At 36.8% G+C, this 20,306-nt stretch overlaps 1 protein-coding gene across 36 annotated transcripts in view; it reads right to left on the bottom strand.

Annotated features, from left to right (window-relative positions):
- Window positions 1-20,306, bottom strand: part of NRCAM (neuronal cell adhesion molecule) — a 321,862-nt gene that overhangs the window by 184,061 nt on the left and 117,495 nt on the right. For 3 of the 36 annotated variants that reach the window (XM_064374455.1, XM_064374469.1, XM_064374478.1), the window contains exon 1: window positions 4,982-5,087. The exons of the other annotated variants lie outside the window; for them this stretch is intronic. The gene's annotated coding sequence lies outside the window, so the exon portion shown is untranslated. Of the gene's footprint in view, window positions 1-4,981; window positions 5,088-20,306 lie in introns of those variants that run through there. 36 annotated transcript variants of the gene reach the window in all.

The following is a 20,306-nucleotide window of genomic DNA, read 5'->3' as shown; positions in this document are numbered from 1 at the left end:
CCTTCCTGATTCCTCTCTGTCAATAATAATGCTTGTCCTCACATTGGATAATGTTTTAATGTGTTTTATTATTAATATTATTATACTTTAAGCACTGGGGTACATGTGCAGAGTGTGCAGGTTTGTCACAGAGGTATACACATGCCATGGTGGTTTGCCACATCCATCAGCCTGTCCGTCATCTACTTTAGGTATCTCTCCTAATGCTACCCCTCCCCTATTCCCCCAACCCCTGCTATCCCTCCTCTAGACTCCCACCCCCCAACAGGCTCCAGTGTGTGATGTTTCCCTCCCTGTGTTACAATGCCAAATTTGGGTGTAGTCAAATCAGCAAGTAAACTAGGCTTCAAAACCACAAATGACTTGACGAGATTCTGTTGAAGTTCTCAGTAAAGACACCTGCTTTTCTTCAACAGGCTCTGCATCACAGAATGGATGAAGGCAACGTGGAAGCCTCCCTGTCCAGTTGGGGGCTGGGTGGTGAGGAGGAACAGGACGAGGTTTAGAAGACTGGGATGAGCTCAACAGCTTCCACTTTCAATAATGTCTACAAAATCTGTTTGTATTTTGAGTTAATTAAGTCCCAATAGCAGTACACAAAACCATTTTTGAAGCAAATTATCAACCTGCTTCCATATGCTCTTATTTCCACAGTAGCCAAAGAAATGCTCACTGACTTTTAATTCCTGTTTGTGCAATATTTGATACTGTACTTTTTTTTTTCTTTTTTTTCAGCTTTAGCTATGTCCAGTGTAATCAGACACCACGTGCCAGGCAAACCTATGTACCTTGAGGCCCTGATTACTTAAAAACAATAGGAATGGACACTCCCTTCACCAAATAGAAAGGAGGTGGCTTCATTCAAGCATAATTCCATGTTCTCTAGAAAGCTGGTGGCAAGGGCTACACTCAAAGGGAAGATTCTGGAAATGGCTCTTGTGGGAAAAGAAAGAAAACACATTAGTCTTTTCAACTAATCTAGAAAAAAAAAGTTTGGCAACTTCAGAACCAATGGAGGACAAAAAATGTGTAACCAGAAAGTTCTTGGATTACCATGGTATCTTCTCTAGGTAGGTGAAAGTAATCTCACTCTTGATCTGGGTTTCCTTATTTGCAGAATAATTAAGAATAAGAACTATCATTCTATAAATGAAGTGGCATATGATCCTTATTAAGTGATTATTACTCTGAATGAATTATCTCTCTTTCCTTCATCTTGGGAACTCATTAAAAAAACCTACCTTTTGACATTTAAAAAAGATTTTTTTTCTTCCTGGATCTTGGAGTTCCAATCTGTTGCTTCGATTCTTCCCAGTATCTACATTGCTTGCCCCTCATCTTCAGGGCTTTTATTTTATGTCAGCCCTTTGGAGACTTCTTTGGCTGCCTTGTCAAAAAAGGTAACCTACATCAGATGCCCTACCTCCATTCTCTGCTTTATTTTTCTCCTTAACACTTAACCACTCCCTAACCTACTGCATGTCTTATTGATTCATTTTTTTTTTTTTTATCTAATGTGCCAGAATGGAGGATTCATGAAAGCAGGGATTTTTGTCTGTTTTGTTCATGCTGTATTCCCAGTGCCTAGGAACAACGCCTAACACAGAGCATTAGTAAATATTTGTTGAATTAGTGAATTAATTTCACAAAGTGATCAGATAATAGTGACTTGAAATTGTATATTTGAAAAAATCAGTTTTGGCAACTAGATGCATAGAATGTATCTCTGGTAAGATATACAAAAGATGAGTAAGAGTATTTACCTTGGGGAAAATAATTTGAGGGGGAGACATTTACATACAATTTTATAGTTTTATGTACTAGTCAATCTTTAAATCTTTAGAATATTTTTATCATCACTCAGAATAATGTATCTGAGTGCTGAGTATCTGATTAAATTTTTTTGTAATCTTCAATAGAAAAATGAATAAATGTTAATTTAAAAATAATCAAATGCTGGAGAGGATGTGGAGAAATAGGAACACTTTTACACTGTTGGTGGGAGTGTAAATTAGTTCAACCACTGTGGAAAACAGTGTGGCGATTCCTCAAGGACCTAGAAATAGAAATTCCATTTGACCCAGCAATCCCATTACTGGGCATATATCCAAAGGATTATAAATCGTTCTACTATAAGGACACATGCACACGAATGTTCATTGCAGCACAGTTTACAATAGCAAAGACCTGGAACCAACCCAAATGCCCATCGATGATAGACTGGACAGGAAAAATGTGGCACATATACACCATGGAATATTATGCAGCCATTAAAAATAAGGAGTTCGCGTCCTTTGTAGGGACATGGATGAACCTGGAAACCATCATTCTCAGCAAACTGACACAAGAACACAAAACCAAACACCACATGTTCTCACTCATAGGAGGGTGTTGAACAAGGAGAACACATGGACACAGGGAGGGGAGCACTATACACAGGGGTCTGTTGGGGGGGAGGGGGGACAGCGGGGGGGTGGGGAGTTGGGGAGGGATAGCATGGGGAGAAATGCCAGATATGGGTGAGGGGGAGGGAGGCAGCAAATCACACTGCCATGAATGCACCTATGCAACAACTTTGCATGTTTTTCACATGTACCCCAAAACCTAAAATGCAATTAAAAAAAAAAAAAAAAAAAAAAAATCAAATGTATGTGTAAAAATCTAAACTTACATATATTTTGTATTCAATAAGACATACAAAGTTAATATAAAAAGATACATATAATTCATTTTTTGCTTCAAAAAATCATATATAACAGGATGAACAGAACTGGTTTGAGGGGTACATTGCTATCAAAGACAACTGAATTGAATAAGAACTTCCCAGTTATAAAGACATTTTGAATACTAAAGAAAGAACCAAGTAAGAGAGTATTCTTACAACCTTATTTATATCAGTGACATGGCAGTAAGTATTTCAACTGGGGCCAGGGTTCAAAAAGCATTTCAGTTTTCACTTGAACTTCAGGGTAAGGCTAAGTATTACACAATACAGTATCTCTAGTAAGATTTCCTGAGAAAAATGGAAAGAAACCATGAAAATCAGAGTATAATCAGGAAATTCAGAGAACTGGGTTGACAAAGTAGCAGAATCAAACTAAAAAGCATAGTCATTTGAAGAGCAAGACAATTTAGAATGAAAAGAAGGAAGACATGGCAAGTGAATGAAACTCAATAGCAGAAATAAATATTATTCTCAATACTGTATAAATAAACATGAGACCTAGGCCATATATATTATAAAGGGAAGGTTTACAGATTTGATCCTTCATTTTCTGGACATGAAATATAGACATTAAGTTTGGGGAAAATGCCCTAGATTCCTATTCATAATTCACAGTGGCCTGTGGTGATGATGCATAGCAAATTTCTCAAAAGAGACCAGGAACAAGGGAAAGCAGCCCTGAGGGATAGGAACCCTTTTTAAGGAAAGAGGCAATCATAAAACCCATGTATCATGCTGCCCTTATCCTGCACTTCTTTAAACAACACTCGGTTATTTTGGTATCTTTCTCCCTTCTCCCTCACTCTCTTGATTATTCTACTTTCCAACCAGTCTTTGATTTTATTTTTAATCTACCTAACACCAGCTGTTGCCAGAGCCTTCCTATTAAGAGGCTTAGTTCAAACAGTCTGATCTTTAAAGCAAACATCCAGCACATGGAGCCAACACAGCATTTTGGAAAGGACACTGGTTCGAATGCCTGGGTGGGAATTCAGCTCTGCCTATTTCTAGCCGGGTAGCTTGAGGCACGCTGCTCATGCTAGTCTCTCTAAATATCACTTATCTCGTCTTTAAAATGTGGCTAATAAGACCTGCTCTCTTTGCAGAGGATGGTTAAGAGGATTGAACCGAATAGTGCAAACTATAAAGCACTATATACAAATGTAAGTTATTTTTCTGGTGACTTTCATCAGATTTTGTTATTGCTCATGGAAAATCTGAACAGAAATAGAAAATCTGCCCTAGGAAAACAGCAGAGTGTCTTTAATGCACTTAAACATTAAACAGACAGTTTCGTGTCCAGCTGTCAGATAACGAGTATTTTAAGGGGTGTTTCTAAAGATGCAAAACTTTGGTTTCAAGATATTAGCTTGGTTGCACTAGGTATAACCACACCATGTTTCATTTTATGAGGTTCAAAGAACTGAGAAGGATGGAATATAATCTTACAGATGGTCTTTGAAGATGTTTCAAGAGCTAAAGCTAACACATCCAATTATGATTTTTTTTTTTAAATGTGCCCTTAATCCACCTTTTCTCATCCTCTTGACCACTGAACTCTCTGGAATACAGGAGAATCAATACAAAAAAACTAAGGAAAACTCTCGAGATAGTGCAGAGAGAATGACAATAGGTTCTGCTTTCAATAAAAAAGGCACATGAGTAAAGTTTATGCTATACTTTGCACACAAAAAAGCATTATAATATCGTTAAAAACATCAGGCACACAGAAAACAAGGGAGAATAAGGCCTACTAGAAAATTGCCTTAAGGTACTATGAAAATGGTCTGTGAGACCATTAAAAGCAAATATCCACACAAAGAATGACAAAAGCATTAAAATTACACCTTAACACGGTTGTAGATGTACCCTAATGACAAACATACTAGCACTTAATTTCTCTTTACATAATGTTCACATTTTGCTACTAAAAATAGTCAGACCATATCTGTCAGATGCCCTGCCAAAGTTCTTCTTTTAAGTGTTAAACAAGCTATGTGAAACAAACTCCACTAACCAATGGCACATGAAATAAAACCAAATCAATGAACAGAGAATATCAAGCTTCAGACAAGCTGTTATAGGTGGAATACACCTATAGCATTACAATTCAATTATAACAATACAATTCTAATTTGGGCTTCAGTTTTAAACAAATCATTAAAAGGATACCTGAGAGCAGGAACAAAAATCAACTGATCCCAGAACTGTCAAATATTACTTTCCATAAAGTACATAAACAAGCACAGATATTACCTTACAAATGAAGTTATCTTACTGCTTTCCATTTCCTTCCAGTAGCAAAGGGAAATTTTAAACAAAGTGCCCATCCCAGCACATTTCTGCAGATAAAAGCACTGGCAATTGAACCCTGCTGTGGCTGGCCCATGTGCAGTAAAATGTTAAAGTCCTGCTCCTGACAGCCAATCCAAAGCTGCTCAGACCTCCCAGGCCTCCCAGGGTGATCAGCCTGGCTTTGTGGCAATACAATGGGGGTTAAACATTTCTTCGTATCCATTTAGAAGCAAGAAAAATCTGTTTGGTTGCTCAAAATGATTTAGCAAAATACACAATAGGTTATGATTTGGTAATCTTGCTTCAAGAAAGTAACTGCCATATTTTCACCTATGAGGGGAAAATTGTAAGGGTGTTACATAGTTTCTTCTTTCTTTTTAAATCTTGTACTAACTCAAAATAACATTTTAGAATGCCTATCTGGGTTTCTATTCCTTTTGACAAGACACAATAACTGCCGAGATTGGCTTCTTTATTTCAGCCTCAGAACCTATATCACATAGATGGTAGAACCTGCTGTTCAATGACTCACACTGTCATTTCTGACTTTTCTTTCATGGTAGCCTAGAAAGTCTATTTAATTCAGTTAATTTAAGATCTCAGTAAAAATAAATATAACTATTTTTCTTCATTTTTTTCCCTCTATCTGTTGATTTCTGAATTTCATTCCTCTCTTGGGCTTCTCTAGTACCCATTGTCATGAGTATTCACCCGTTCAAGCTGTAAGAATTTTAAAATGTTGCTTATTATTCTTCTTCTAAGCCAGATGCTATTGGCACATAAGTACACAGATAAATAATGAGTAGTGAGCTGGTATTTTCATTAGAGTGCTAAATACATTAGGATTATATTTCATGATAAGACCTTTAAAAAGTAATAGAAGGTATTTTTAAAATGTATTATGTCCAGTAGGACCTCATTGTTGGAGCTGCCACAAATCCTTAACCACTTATTTTACTTAAACTTCTAATGATTGCTTTTCAAGCTTTAAGGTTCTCTGGAAAAACTTCAAGAGAAGCAGGTTTATAAGTCATTCACTAGCTATGATTCAAGTTTTGAAAGTGTCCATTTACTGTATTTTCAATTACACTTATTCACCTCCTAAGAACAAACGCGAAAATCTGTTCTGCATTTATTACAGTGACTGTTGTGTGAACAATGGGTGAATATATTTCTTTGAAGCTCTTTTCAGTATTTCTTAAAGACCTGCTTAGAATAAAGCCCTTCTTCACAAAAGCACAATCAACATGTAACCTAATCTCCTTCAAAGCATATTGTCAGAGAGATCAACAATGACTGTAATCACATGACCTCTGAAACCCAACCAAGTAGAGACATCAGAGAATCCCGACTGGCTCCTATCTCTGCACATCCATTTCTCTGCTTAATATGTCCCAATGAGCTTCAATTTAGCTAATAAAAACTTGAAAAATGGAAATCATTTTCTGATTTATTCTCATTCTTTCAAAAGATAAAAGAAGTAGGGAGGGAAGTCTTTACACTTATTTCCTCTTGATTATATATCTACTGCTATGTATATGTGTTACTAGTGGTACCAGCTGATAGGAAACAGAAAATAATCAGCTGCCTAGTCACTGATACAACACATACTACTGATAACAGAAATCAGGCTAGACAGTATGATTTATAGTATTACCCCTTTTGGTATTTTCCAATCATTTCTTTAAAGTGCATTTATAAAATTTAAATACGCATTTCCATTGGAAAGAAGAATTTGCCCATGTTTTCCTATTAATATGTTAACATAACCTTTTCTTTTCCCAGTTAGCTATTCCCACAGGTATAAAAAAGGCTCACACACCAACCTGAAAGAAGGTTGCATTTTAAAGAACAGTGGAAGGACTACTTAAAATGGTGCTTTAAACTGTGATTGTGCTCTGAACAGTAAGGGCTCAGTGGAGGAGAGACGAGTCTTCATTATGCAGCTTGCCTGACCGAGCCTAATCAGAATTATTTCAGCACACTGCTTCACTACGGTCCCAGACCCATTAAACACGCAATGCTTCTGCAGGCCCATGTCCCGCTATGGCTCCCACTGTGCCTGTTACTTTGCGGCAGTGGTTACTCACTGGGCTACTCAAAACAATTTTTGGTAAATAGAGGTACTGGGTTTAACAGGGTCCTCATAATCTATCACTGAATCTGTCATCTTATGACAAGAATGGATACTATTCTACCAAAACAGGACTCCTGGGACTGCCATGTAGAAGGAGGTCCTTTGAACTAATTCTTTATCTTGACCTAACAATGATTACTCTTTCCACAAAACCAACTCTGTCTTCCAAAAAGGAATTTGAGGTATCTCTTTTTAAGCTCATTAGGTTATTATCTTTTGTCATCCAGTTTAACACACTCTGAAAGAGGTAGTTCCACTTTGGGGGCCCAGGGAGGTGACTCATGGCACCAAAATGTACACGCCGCTTTCTGCTTCCCTCAATCTCTCAGATTGTCCAGACCTATCTATTACTGGAATGTAACTAATTTTCTACATGATATAACTTAGTATCCATTTTAAGCACACAAAACATATTAGATGTGCTTTTTCACAGAAATATTTTTTTCATTTAAACCTATATATATATATATATATATATATTTTTTTTTTTTTTTTTTTTTGATTAAAGTAGATATAGGCTGGGCATGGAAGTTCACACCTGTAATCCCAATACCTTGGGAGGGCAAGCCAGAAAGACTGCTTGAGCCCAGTGGTTCAAGACCAGCCTGGGCAACACAGTGAGACTTTGGCTCTACGTAAAAAAAAAAAAAAAAAAAAAATTAGCTGGGTGTAATGGTGCACACCTGTAATAGTACCAGCTACTCAGGAGGCTGAGGTAGGAGGGTCACTTGAGCCCAAAAGGTCAAGGCTGCAGTGAACTGTGACTGGACCACTGTACTCCATCCTGGGCAACAGAGTGAGACCCCATCTCTAAATTTTAAAAAATAGATATAATCAGAAATGTTCAGCTTTTAATAAAGTACTTTCTATGCAAATGTTATAGTTCTAAACATCGTAATGCATGTGTGGTATATTCACCCATGTGCCTCAGTTTCCTTATCTGTAAAATCAGGATAATATAGTACCTTCTTCAGAAGGCTATTATGAGGATTAAATGAATTAAAAGTCATAAATTACTTATATCGGTACCTGGCACATAGCACATGCTATGTATTTCTTTAAAATAAATAAAAATAAAACAGACACCATCTATGAATGAAAAGATGAGTAGATGATTCTTTCAGGACTTCATCTAGAATGAAAGAGTTCTACTCTGAGCTAGTTTACCTTCATGATACTTATTTTTGACATTATTTAGCAGGCCGTTATAATTGTCCCAGTCCACATTCATTGCCAGTTTTTTTTCTGCAATGTCTTTATAAGTTCCCCTAGCACAGAAATGACTGATGCTTTTCTTTTGAAATTCTTCTACAGGAAGTAAAAAGAATGTCAGCTAGCTGGCTGAACATGAGATAAGTTTTTGTTAAAGTAGCCCATAAACTAGGGGGGGAAAATGAATTAACCAAACATTTATTTCCTCTATCTTGAAATGCTATGTTATACCCAGAAGCTCACAGTCATTAAAGAATGTTTCTCAACACTGCAGATCTGCATAGTGGAGAGAAGTTAAGTGTCATGTCATTTGGGGAAAGTGCCACAGGAGTCATCTGTTTCTGTAAATACTGTACAGAGACCCAGGAACCCCACAGATAATTTGATGGCACAGCAGACTGACATCCTATTGCTTTTTCATAATTTACTGATAGGCAAAATGCCAAAATTCTAGAAAGGCATCATAATGCTGAGTTAAGGGGAAAGACTGAAACAAATGTTTTTGATGCAAATTGGTACATTTTTCAATATTTCGAGAGCATAGTAGAGACTGAGTTACTTTCTGAATCTGGGCACTATCAAAACACCAAGATTGAAATTTGCTTTTTTTTGTGAAGACAGTCATCTCACATTCATTAATTCTCAGCTCACTCCTTCTTGTTCTTTCAATCACCATCTCCTTACCACCATGTCCTACCTTGTTTAGAGTATACACGGGTTTTCCAAACCACTGCTTTTACAAAAGAACTGTGGTTTTGTGTTAACTAAGAATGATTCCTTAAAAAAAGAATACCTGTGAATGAAAGTAGTCAAAACGTTGGATGCCTTTAAAAAAAAAAACTGAAACGAACCAGAATTTCTCATGTACTATATATTTGCAACACTTTATATAGAGCTTCTTTATAGCTACTAATATATGTATCATGATAATGTAGACATGAGGTGTGTCAATATAACACAAATCGTATTCAAAACATATGTCTAATTGCAGCATTGCATCTAAAGTCATCTTAGTGAGAATTACCTTGGTATACATGAAAATGTATCAGACAATTCAAAGAATAGAATAAATAATGTAATCATAACTGAAATTTGGAAGGATATAACAAGAGATTGAAATAAGGAGAGAGAAAAAGAAGGTTATAAGAAATAGAAAACATATTAAGGATCAAACGAAATTGCTGTTTTGGAGGTCAAAAAAAGTCAAATATCAGCAATTTCATATGATTCAACCTAACTACTTCCCTGGGACTGCCCAGCTCCAGTAACATCCAATTACTTAACAGAAATACAACCAGTGTTCCCAGAACAAATAATTTCCATTTCTAACATTATTTGTAAAACAAGACTTATTACCATTTTCTCTAAGTTTCTGTTGCTATAGTAATAATCTCCCAAACAGTCACACATTGCTGAAGTGTGTTCAAGTACTGAGGTAATTTTTCCTACCTCTTTCTCATCATATATTTAAACACACATACACACACCCTTTCTGGAATCATTCTCTCCAGAATATATCTCTATGTAAGAATATACTACATATAAGTTATTTTTAAAATAACTTTACAGCTGACATCTAGCACGATATTTGAATAATGCAGAAGCAATTCATTTGTAGAACTAAAATAGAAAAATGCTTCATAATTCTATTTTAACAAAACTCACTAAAATCACCCTAGTTGGAAGAGATCTTTTTAATCAGATATTTTCAAATATTTTCTGAACTGTAAAGTTTACCACCTGTTCTTAGAAAAAAAAATAACAAATTATCTTTTATTACAGTTGTTACAATGATGTTTTGGGGACACATTAAAAACCTGGCAGTCTGATATATTTTTTAATTGTCTGATCATTAGGTTAGAATCTGTTGAAAGATATGGAACCATAACTCAATAAATTCAGAAACCCCTAAACACCTATTGTTCATACAATAGAAGGTTCAACAACCCAGGTTAAGAGTTCCTAAAAGATCAATGCAACTCTTTTAACTCACTTTACTCCTTCTGCTACAATTTATCCTATTCATCACTCATCTTTCTTTATCTTAGACAACACTATGGGAAATAATAACATTCCTCACAAACCCACATCTTTATTTTATCAGGCTTCCCTTACAGTTCTTGTTTGAATGTGTGTATCTCTTCGTGTGTGTGTGTGTCCTCATAATTTCAAAGAAGTTGCAATCTTAAATTTTTAATTTTTGAAGTCAACACTTTCATAAATATTTTTCATGTTGCTAATAATATTCAGAATAATTTCAAGTTAACATACAACATGCCACTGAAATGCTGTGCCACAATTTTTATCACAACATCAAGATTTTTTTGAAGACTTTCCTTAAAAAATAGAAGTAGAAACGTGTTTATGGATGTGCCATTCCACATTTTTTAAATGGTTGCATTGTTATTTATAGCACAACCAGAAGTGCATGTGATCGCCTTTACATGCCGCAGAACTGGAAATTACCTTAAGATATTTCAAACAGTTCAACAGATGTAAAACATGGTAACCTTCCCAAACACCAACTGGCATCTATTATCACGTGTTAGATTTTCATCGCCTACAGAATAAAATCCTTGGTCTATTATTCAAAATCCTTTACAATCCAGCCCCTACCTAAGACTCTGAGTTTATCTTCCATAGTCTTAGGCTGTTCCAGCTAAACAGGTCTATGTACCCACCCTTAACACACCAGGCCCATTCCACCTGTTTTCTCTGTTTGCAGACACTGTTCTTGGAATGTGTTCCTCACTCCTCTCACTCTGTTCAGATTCCTCTCTTTCTTTAACACCAAGATCAAGTCATTTGCCTCATGACAATTTAGCTGAGGGACATGGCCATCAGGGAGCTGCCCTTCTGTTCTGAGACCCTATCACCTAGTGCTTATTATTGTACATTTACCACCTTGTTTATAGTTTAGCCTTTAAAAAATGAAATTCTCTCTTCTTCCCAACTTGAGCTATAAAGTATTTCTGTAACTGTAATGCCAAGTCTTGCACTTTGCACAAACTAGTTAACTATTAACTGTGAGGCCAACCAGTGAGTGTGTGATGTGATATACAGCTATACCTTCTTGCATACAATTTTAACACAAAATTACATACAATTTAAGGAACATATTCATTAAATTCACCTCCTCACATTCTGATGAGTGTGAATAATTAGTTCTTGGCTATATGACCTTCTCTCCATGTTACCACTTCTTTTTTATGCCTCCTGTCTTTCTTTTAATAGTCTTTCATTCATTCTATCATTTCTACCAATTCATCTGTCACTATTTTTCTTTTTCTCAACTATTTTATTCCCCAGTTATTATTATGTTTATATTTCCTTCTTAGCTCATTTCTTCTATATATTCATAAAGGGGGGAATGATGGTTAAGAGTTCTGGGGATCTGACCCTATAGTGGTTAGAAATCCTGGGTTCACATGCCAGCTCTGTCCCCTTACTAATTTGTGACCTTAGATGTTTTGCCTCTTCAAAACCAATTTTATCCATTTATAAATGGCCATAATACTAGTAATAAATCTCATAGAAATATATCTCAAAGAAATATATCTTCAAAACTGATTTTATCCATTTGTAAATGGCCATAACAGTAGTAATATATCTCATAGTAATATATCTCAAAGAAAAAAATGTTACTAGAATGAAAAGCATTATCTCATTTATTAGTAAATTCTTAATAATGTTAACTTTCAATAGTCACCTTATATCTCAATCTGCCTATTTTATATATTCTTTATTTTAAAATGTTGTTACTTCCTCCAATCATCCTATTTTCATACAAATTCCCTCCACCTTACCTTTACTTCCTTTATTATTAATTAAAAAATAAAATGCAAAACAAATGTAATTAATTAGTAAAGAAAAATAGTGTTATGAGTAGAAACAGAGTAGAAAAAATAAAACTGGAAGCAATTTCGCTTACCTGTGTCTCCTTTATCTAAGGCTTTCCATTTGCCCTTCTCTTTCCAAGTTCATTGCAACTGCATACTTTCTTTTTCATATGCAGTAGTGTACCACGTAAGACGTTTCTATCAATGATGGACCACATATACAATGGCAGTCCCATAAGATGACACTGCATTTTTACTGTACCTTTCCTATGAATGTTTAGCTATGTTTGGATATACAAGTATTTATCATTGTGTTACAATTGTCTACAGTATTCAGTACAGTAATATGCTGTAGAGGTTTGTAGCCTAGGAGCAAAAGTCTATACCATATAGCCTAGGTATAGAGTAGGCTATGCCATATAGGTTTATTTAAACACACTCTATGATATTCACACAACTATAAAATTGCCTAATGACACGTTTCTCAGAATGTGTCCCTGTCTTTAAACACACACACACACACACACACACACACACACACTTCTTTTCTTCATGCCTAAAAAGCTTAAACAGTTTCTTCACTCCTTTTATTTACAACCATACCCCCCAAATATAATGTATACTCTAGTGGGCATTTCTTAAGCCCACCACTGTCAAAGCCATGCTTTTTAAAGGAATAATGTATCCATAGAAGAAACAGAAAAACAAAGAGATGTTTGCCCATCTCCGGGAAAGAATAGGGGTGATGATCCTGGATGGAAAGAACAAGATGAGTAAAGGTGAGGAAGGCTGGAATCTGACCTGCCCAGGAAAGACAGCTGCCCAATACTGGGCTTAGTTGTCCATTATCTGCCTGGGAGGTGACAAGTATGTCCAGACCACAGTCCTGCCCGAAATGAGAAACCCGACATGGGGGCATGGCGCACACAATAGCATGTGCCTGTGAGAGACTCAGACACACTAAGGAGGGAACAGGCTACCAAACATCACCCTTCCCACTTGATTTCTTCAGATTATTAACAAATAGAAATAAAATAGTATCCAGTAGTCAAGCAATAATAAAATGGTACACTCTGATATATCTAATATTTTATATAAGATCAGAAATGAGAACTAAATAGGCAAATTAGGAAACAGGAAATTCTGACGATTTTGCTGTTTATATTAGGACAGGGTTATGTAATAAAAGGTAGCATTTATCAAACACTTCTATCACTGTTTTAGACATATTTACATCCATTAATTAACAATCTTTATAATAACACTATGATATATTTCCAACTACTATTGCCATTTTACAGAAGAGGACACTGAGGGTCAGAGAAGTAACTTGCCTCAAGTCACAGAGCAAGAAAATTATGGAGCTGGAATTTGTTAGTGTACCCTTAGTGTTAGAGTACTCTCTTCCAAACCACAGATACTGTCACATAAGAATTTGTATTAAATCTGACGTTGACCATACCATGCAAGTCATAATCACAGGCTTACTAAAGCAATAAATGCTTCTGCCATTCATGTATTTTCCTTTACAGAACACCTAAGAGATGCCCTATATTTTTCCTCATAAAATAAAAAATAAATAGAAGATAAGAGAGTAGAAACTTCCCTTCCAATTCCTCACCTGGCTGGTTCGTGTTCTGTGAATCTGTTCTACCAGCTTCTTCTTTCTCCCCGCCCCACCATTTTTCACTGCAAACACAAGGGGCTGGCTGGCTGGCTGCCAAGTAAAGGAGAGTAATTTGGAGAATGCTTGGGAGATCTCAGATCCAACTATTTTGATCTCTCTTCTATTCCTTAGATGCAGAAAATGCCTTCCCACTAATCTCACACAGAAGTCCCCAAAGACATATGTCCTTAGAGCTAATTCCAGGGTACTGAAGTGAAAAATGATTTTTATTGGCTTTCAGATATATTTTCTTCCAGCTGAACCACAAAAATCTCACTGTTGCTGCAAACTGACTGCACACTGTCCTCCCATACCTCACATTATATTCCTGGGAGAGATTCTGGCTCACACATACGACCGATCCATGACTCAACATCACTCTAGGATAAACTATCTACTGTTTCCCTCTGCTGCTTAATTCTTTCCCCCCATTTATATTTTTCACAGTCAATAGAAAGCACTACAGTTGATGAGGATTAATATGAAAAACAAAAGAATATTTCAATTACCTATCTTTACATCAAGACACTACTTCTGAAAATGCCTCTCTCCTAATTTGATTTGAAATGACCTTACGCATAAATGCAACCCTGGAGACCCAACTTATTCTGTTCTTTATAAATTGTTAGTCGTCCGTGACTCCTGCTTTATTCAAATAACCTTTCTTCTATTTCAGGATTTTGCTGACCTTATTTTCCATAGTTAATTACTCATATTTAAGAGGTTGTCTAATACCATCCAACTCATTTACATAACTGAGGCAGGCAAATCCAGGACAGGACCTTAAGCTTCTTCTACCAGCCCAGAGCCCCTTCCAGGCTGTCTAATCCAATTTGATGCTTTTTGTGGTGGAGCTTCTGTTATTTGGTATGTTTGCATCCATTTGTACATACCCAGAAGAATAGATGCAGTGTTCACAAAAATAAAATAAAAAGCACAGAAATTTTTTAAAAGAACGAAAACCAGAGAGATTACCTGATTATAAATTATCTGTAGGAATTAAGAGCTAAACCTAGTTGCCTTTCAAACAACATTATATGTTGAATTTTTTTAAATCATAGATATTGATTACGAGTATGTTAAAAGTTTAAAAGGTTCTCCTGATTTTCCTTCACTACCCTCAGTATTGTGCTAGCCAAGAACATAGTTTTCCAGATTCTTCTGGGTTTCACTAGGAACTTAAAAATGTTCTAAAATATTTTATGTAAGGAAACCCAACATAATTCTATAGAGACCTACTAAACCTAAGTTCTCTCATCATCCTCACATACCTTAAAAATTTTCCACACACATTGTAAAATTCACATAAAAAACTGAATGTAAAAATTATTTTTAGGTAAAAAATAACTTTCACATCTCTTAAGTAATGACAAATAAATAATTACAAGTAAATAACTACAGTTAAACAGATTCTTTTTTGAATTAAAAGATAATTTAAATTAAGATAACTAGATAAGACAGAAAATTCTTAAGAAGAGTTTTTCCAATAAGTTATTGATAAGAGCAAATAATAGTAAATATATATATATATATATATATATATGTTGCACTATAGTGGAAAACTGGTTAACACAGCTGGGTGCTGTGGCTCACGCCTATAATCCCAGCACTTTGGGAGGCCAACATGGTTAAACCCCATCCCTACTAAAAACACAAAAATTAGCCAGATGTGGAGACTCATGCCTGTAATCCCAGTACTCAGGTAGGTGAGGTAGAAGAATCACTTGAGGCCGGGCGCGGTGGCTCACGCCTGTAATCCCAGCACTTTGGGAGGCCGAGGCGGGTGGATCACGAGGTCAAGAGATCGAGACCATCCTGGTCAACATGGTGAAACCCCGTCTCTACTAAAGATACAAAAAATTAGCTGGGCATGGTGGCACGTGCCTGTAATCCCAGCTACTCAGGAGGCTGAGGCAGGAGAATTGCCTGAACCCAGGAGGCGGAGGTTGCCAGCCTGGGTAACAAGAGCGAAACTCCGCCTCAAAAAAAAAAAAAAAAAAGAAGAATCACTTGAACCTGGGAGGCAGAGGTTGCAGTGAGCTAAGACTGTGCCACTGCACTCCAGTCTGGGCAACAAAGTGAGACTTTGTGTCAAAAAACAACCCAAAAACCAAAACAAAACAAAAATTCAGTTAACACATCTAATATTTCCATAATTCATTTTAGCTGCTATGAAAAGTAATAGCACATACTACTCTCCCAAAGTGAGCAATTAACAATAAAATTCAATGAACTGTTTATACTCCATACTGACATTTTGTCCCATTAAATACCAATTCCCTAAGTATTTATTAAATGACTATTGCATGAAATGTAACATTTTAGGAGCTACTGAGTATATAGAAATTTTATAGTGGGAGGAACCACAGTAATTATTTAGCTTATATTTCGCACTTCATAGTTGAGAAAAAAAGTATATAGAGATAATTGCCCACTCTGGGCAATAATGTCCTAACCTTACTTACAAACGAAAATACATTTTGGAATTAGGGCATCATTCTTGCTTCCTTTCATTACATGAAGTCAAGGACAAGGGGGAGGGAGGAAGTAAGAAGGAAGGCTTGCTTCTGACTCTATCTAGAGAATAGGATTCAACTCAATCCATGGAAGTTTTAATGAAACAAATTAGCAGGAGCTGATGAACAGGGGATGAAGAATGTGAGTCCCTGATAAATTCAATATTTTATAAAGAAAAAGTAGAATGATGAAGTGAATTCAAATAGGAAAACTGATCGCTTCACTGTGTATATTATATATGAACATAAAAGAGGGCTGGAATGAGAACAGAAAGTCTGGGTTCTAGGTTCATCTTTGAATCTCAGTGAACTGTTTAATGCTGGCAAGTTACTCAACCCAGAAACATTCCTCAATTATTCAGTAAGATGACCATCTAGGTAATTACAAATATCAAATCTGGCACAAAGTTCCCAAAATCCCATGGGAAGAGGTTTGTCTGGAAAATAAGGAAAACCTATCTAAATATTAAAGCTGTTCAAAAATGGCATGCATACTGCTGCAAAACAGTGATGACATGTTTGAGTTTTTATAAGAGTAATTTCTACCTTCAGATTGATCTAAATATTCTCAAAATCTTGCTATGAACTGTTTGTGTCCTCCCACCAAATTCATATACTGAAGCCCTAATCTTCAGTGTGATAGTATTCAGAGGTGCAGACTTTGGGACATAACCAGGTCTTGAGGGTGGAGCCTTCATGATGGGATTAATACCTGTATAAGAAGAGACATAACAGAGATGAGCTGTCTCTCCACCATCTGAGGATACAGCAAGCTGGCCATCTGCAAATCAGGAATAGGGCCCTCACCAGGAACCCCACTGGCCAGCACCTTGGTCTTGGATCCCCAGCTTCCAAAACTGTGAGAAATAAGTTTCTATTGCTTAACTCACCCAGTCAATGGTACTTTGTTACAGCAGCCTGAGTGAATTAAGGCAGTCCAAAAACTATGTCATACCCTGCAAACTGCACAAGTCTAGCAGACCTAGAACAATGGATGTATACGGGAGAGCCCAAGAGTCAAAGGCAGGGAGCAGATAAAAGCAGGCCATGACAACTGCTATGGGCTGTGAAAGCCACTGATGGGCATTAAGCATGAGATGATCCGATTTTCATTTAGAAAGGTTTCTTTGATGGCTGGGCGGGGATAGATTTGAGAAGCTGCTACGGAGACTAGCTGTGGTAGTTCAGGTAAGAAATTATGCAGGCTTCAGGACAGGCAGTGGAGGTGGAGAGGAGACAATGATGGTAGGATTTACTTAAGGGGCAGTGTCAACACAATTTAGGAGCAGTGGAAGGAATTCAGAGATATCACATCCAATCCTTTATTTTACGGATGAGGAAACTTTGGGCTAGACAGATTAATTTACTTGTTTAAGAATCTAAATTTAACTACTGGCAAGACTAAAATTATCTGAGTCTCCTCATTTCCAGGGCTCCTTTTCCTCCCAACACAGTATGCTTTTTTACATGTTAAAATGTTTTTGCATGTGAAAGAAGCATATTATCCAGTATTAGCCATCTTCATTATTAAACACACCTATATAGACTATTCTGTCATTATACATTACTCCATATTTCTGCTCACGACATGGATAAATAGCTGGTTAATTCCATTAGGTGAATTTAAGAAAATAAAAATACACAGGTTTATTTTGAGACTTAAACATTCTTTTCTTCTACCTCCTATTCTATTGTAAATAGAGGACAAAAAGTACTGGGTTTGATATCACCTCTTACAGTGATATTTTTCTGGCCAATATGCATGAGTTTTGGGAAGATTAAGTGGGAGAAAACCTGGAGCTGGGGTACAGACAGGCTCTCTAACATCTAGAGCATGCTGCCCAATCTAGTAATCACTAACCACAGGTGGCAATTAAGCCCGTGAAATGCGGTTGGTCTGTACTGAAACTGCATGAGTACACGAATATTTGGATTTTGAAGATTTAGTAGGAAAAAAGCAGAATGTGAGTGACTTCATTGTTTAATATTCATCATTTGTTTAAATGATAACACTTTAGATTTATTGGGTTAAACAATAATTAAACATTAAAATTAATTTCACCTATTTCTTCTTCCTGTTTAAAAATATATCTACTAGAAAATTTAAAATTACATATGTGGCTCATGTTATATTTCTATTAGACTGTGCAACTGTAGAAATTTACAATGCATTTCAAGGAAGTAAGGCACTCATAAATAACATCATAGCTATCAGGCGAGAAGTAAAAGAAGCTATGGAGATAAACTCTGTATAGGCTACTCAGAATTTACCTAGGCTGCAATCACCCAAAAGCTGAGAAAGAAAACCCCAATAAAATAAAGTCCTGGATTCCATTTCAAATTCAGAATGAGAACCATTCCCTGAGGATTTGATCCCCAAAAACATCTTTCTAAGAACATATATATATATATATATTCCTTAACTAATACTCAATCCTTAAACCCTGAAATTCATGAGTGGAAGTAGTATTTTCCTAACTCAAGGGGATCTAAGACATGCCTGATGAGTGGTTCTCTTAAGCGAGAATCTTTTGCTTATGAGGATAGAGCTTCGCAGAAAGTTTTGAGCAGCTTCCAAAAAATGTGAGGAATGCCTCTAGGCTGACCACACAAAGCGCTCTCCTTGGTCCTGAGACCTGTCTTTGGTTGAGCTCAGTCTCTGTTCCCCTGGCCTGTGAATTGAACCCCTCCACCTTAGCCCTGCCCTGCTTTATTTGCGCTGCCTAAACCCACCTCCTCCCTACCCCCATACTCTGTGCATATCTCAATCACCGCATTCACCATGCTCTAGGAGGGTATGTTTATACATTCATCTCTCCCACTGGATGGAGCTCCTTGAGGCTAGGAACAGCATTCTGTATTCATCTTTGTGCCCCAAATATGGAGATAAGAAGTAGGCACTCAATAAATGAATAAATGTCTACCCAATACCAGTAACTGTGCTACTTTGTGATGTGCTGTATCTCCTTTGCTTGGCAGGGAAGAAATTTGAGAAAAAGGTAGATTTAAGATGTGATTTTTCTTGTGGGTAGAGATGTGTATGCATGTGTGTGTGTGTGTGTAGGTGAGGGAGTGAATATATGTGTAGGAGGCACAGTGGAAAATTTCAGAGGAGGGGAAGAACCAGGGCAAAGACCCAGAGTGGGTAACAACAAGGTATGTTCAGAGCTTGACAAGTTCTGTTAGGCTAAGGTTGGGGGTTGTGAGGGAGGAGTCAGAAATAAGCCTTATCTGGCAACTAAGGAGATTGGCTGTTATCCTTGGGCAGGGAACAAGAGCTTCAGAAAGATCTTATTTAGAGGACTGACAAGATAAAAGAAGTATTTTAGGGAACAGTGTGCTGCGGGAGAGGAACAAAGGAAAAAATAGCATTTAAAAAGTTACTGGGGTATTAAATGAGGGGGAAAGGCTCCTTGGGCTTGATTTTTGAGGCAGAGTTGCAGAAAGTAAGAATTGGGGCTGAGTGCAGTGGCTCACGCCTGTAATCCCAGCACACTGGGAGGCCAAGGTGGGCATATCACTGGTGGTCAGGAGTTCGAGACTAGCCTGGCTAATATGGTGAAACCCTGTCTCCATTAAAAACACAAAAATTAGCCGGGCATGGTGGTGCACACCTATATTCCCAGCTACTGGGGAGGCTGAGGCAGGAAAATCACTTGAACCCAGGAGGTAGAGGTTACAATAAGCTGAGATCACACCACTGCACTCTAGCCGCCTGGGTGACAAAGCAAGACTGTATCTCAAAAAAAAAAAAAAAAAAAAAAAAGAATTGGAAAGGAAAGTCTTTAGGGGCAGCCAAGGAATGTGTGAACTATCAAGATGGGAGGGATGTATTGGCAAGATAGGATTTAGGGAAGTTTTGCTATATGATGGGCTGTGTAAAATCTCTATGTACAAAAACCTAAGTACAATCTAT

Source organism: Aotus nancymaae, unplaced genomic scaffold, assembly GCF_030222135.1.
Source record: "Aotus nancymaae isolate 86718 unplaced genomic scaffold, 86718_ANA_hifiasm-v0.15.2.pri h1tg000002l, whole genome shotgun sequence".
NCBI classification, from domain to species: domain Eukaryota; kingdom Metazoa; phylum Chordata; class Mammalia; order Primates; family Aotidae; genus Aotus; species Aotus nancymaae.
The sequence above is the reverse complement of the archived record's forward strand: the minus strand, read 5'-3'. Positions and strand labels throughout refer to the sequence as shown.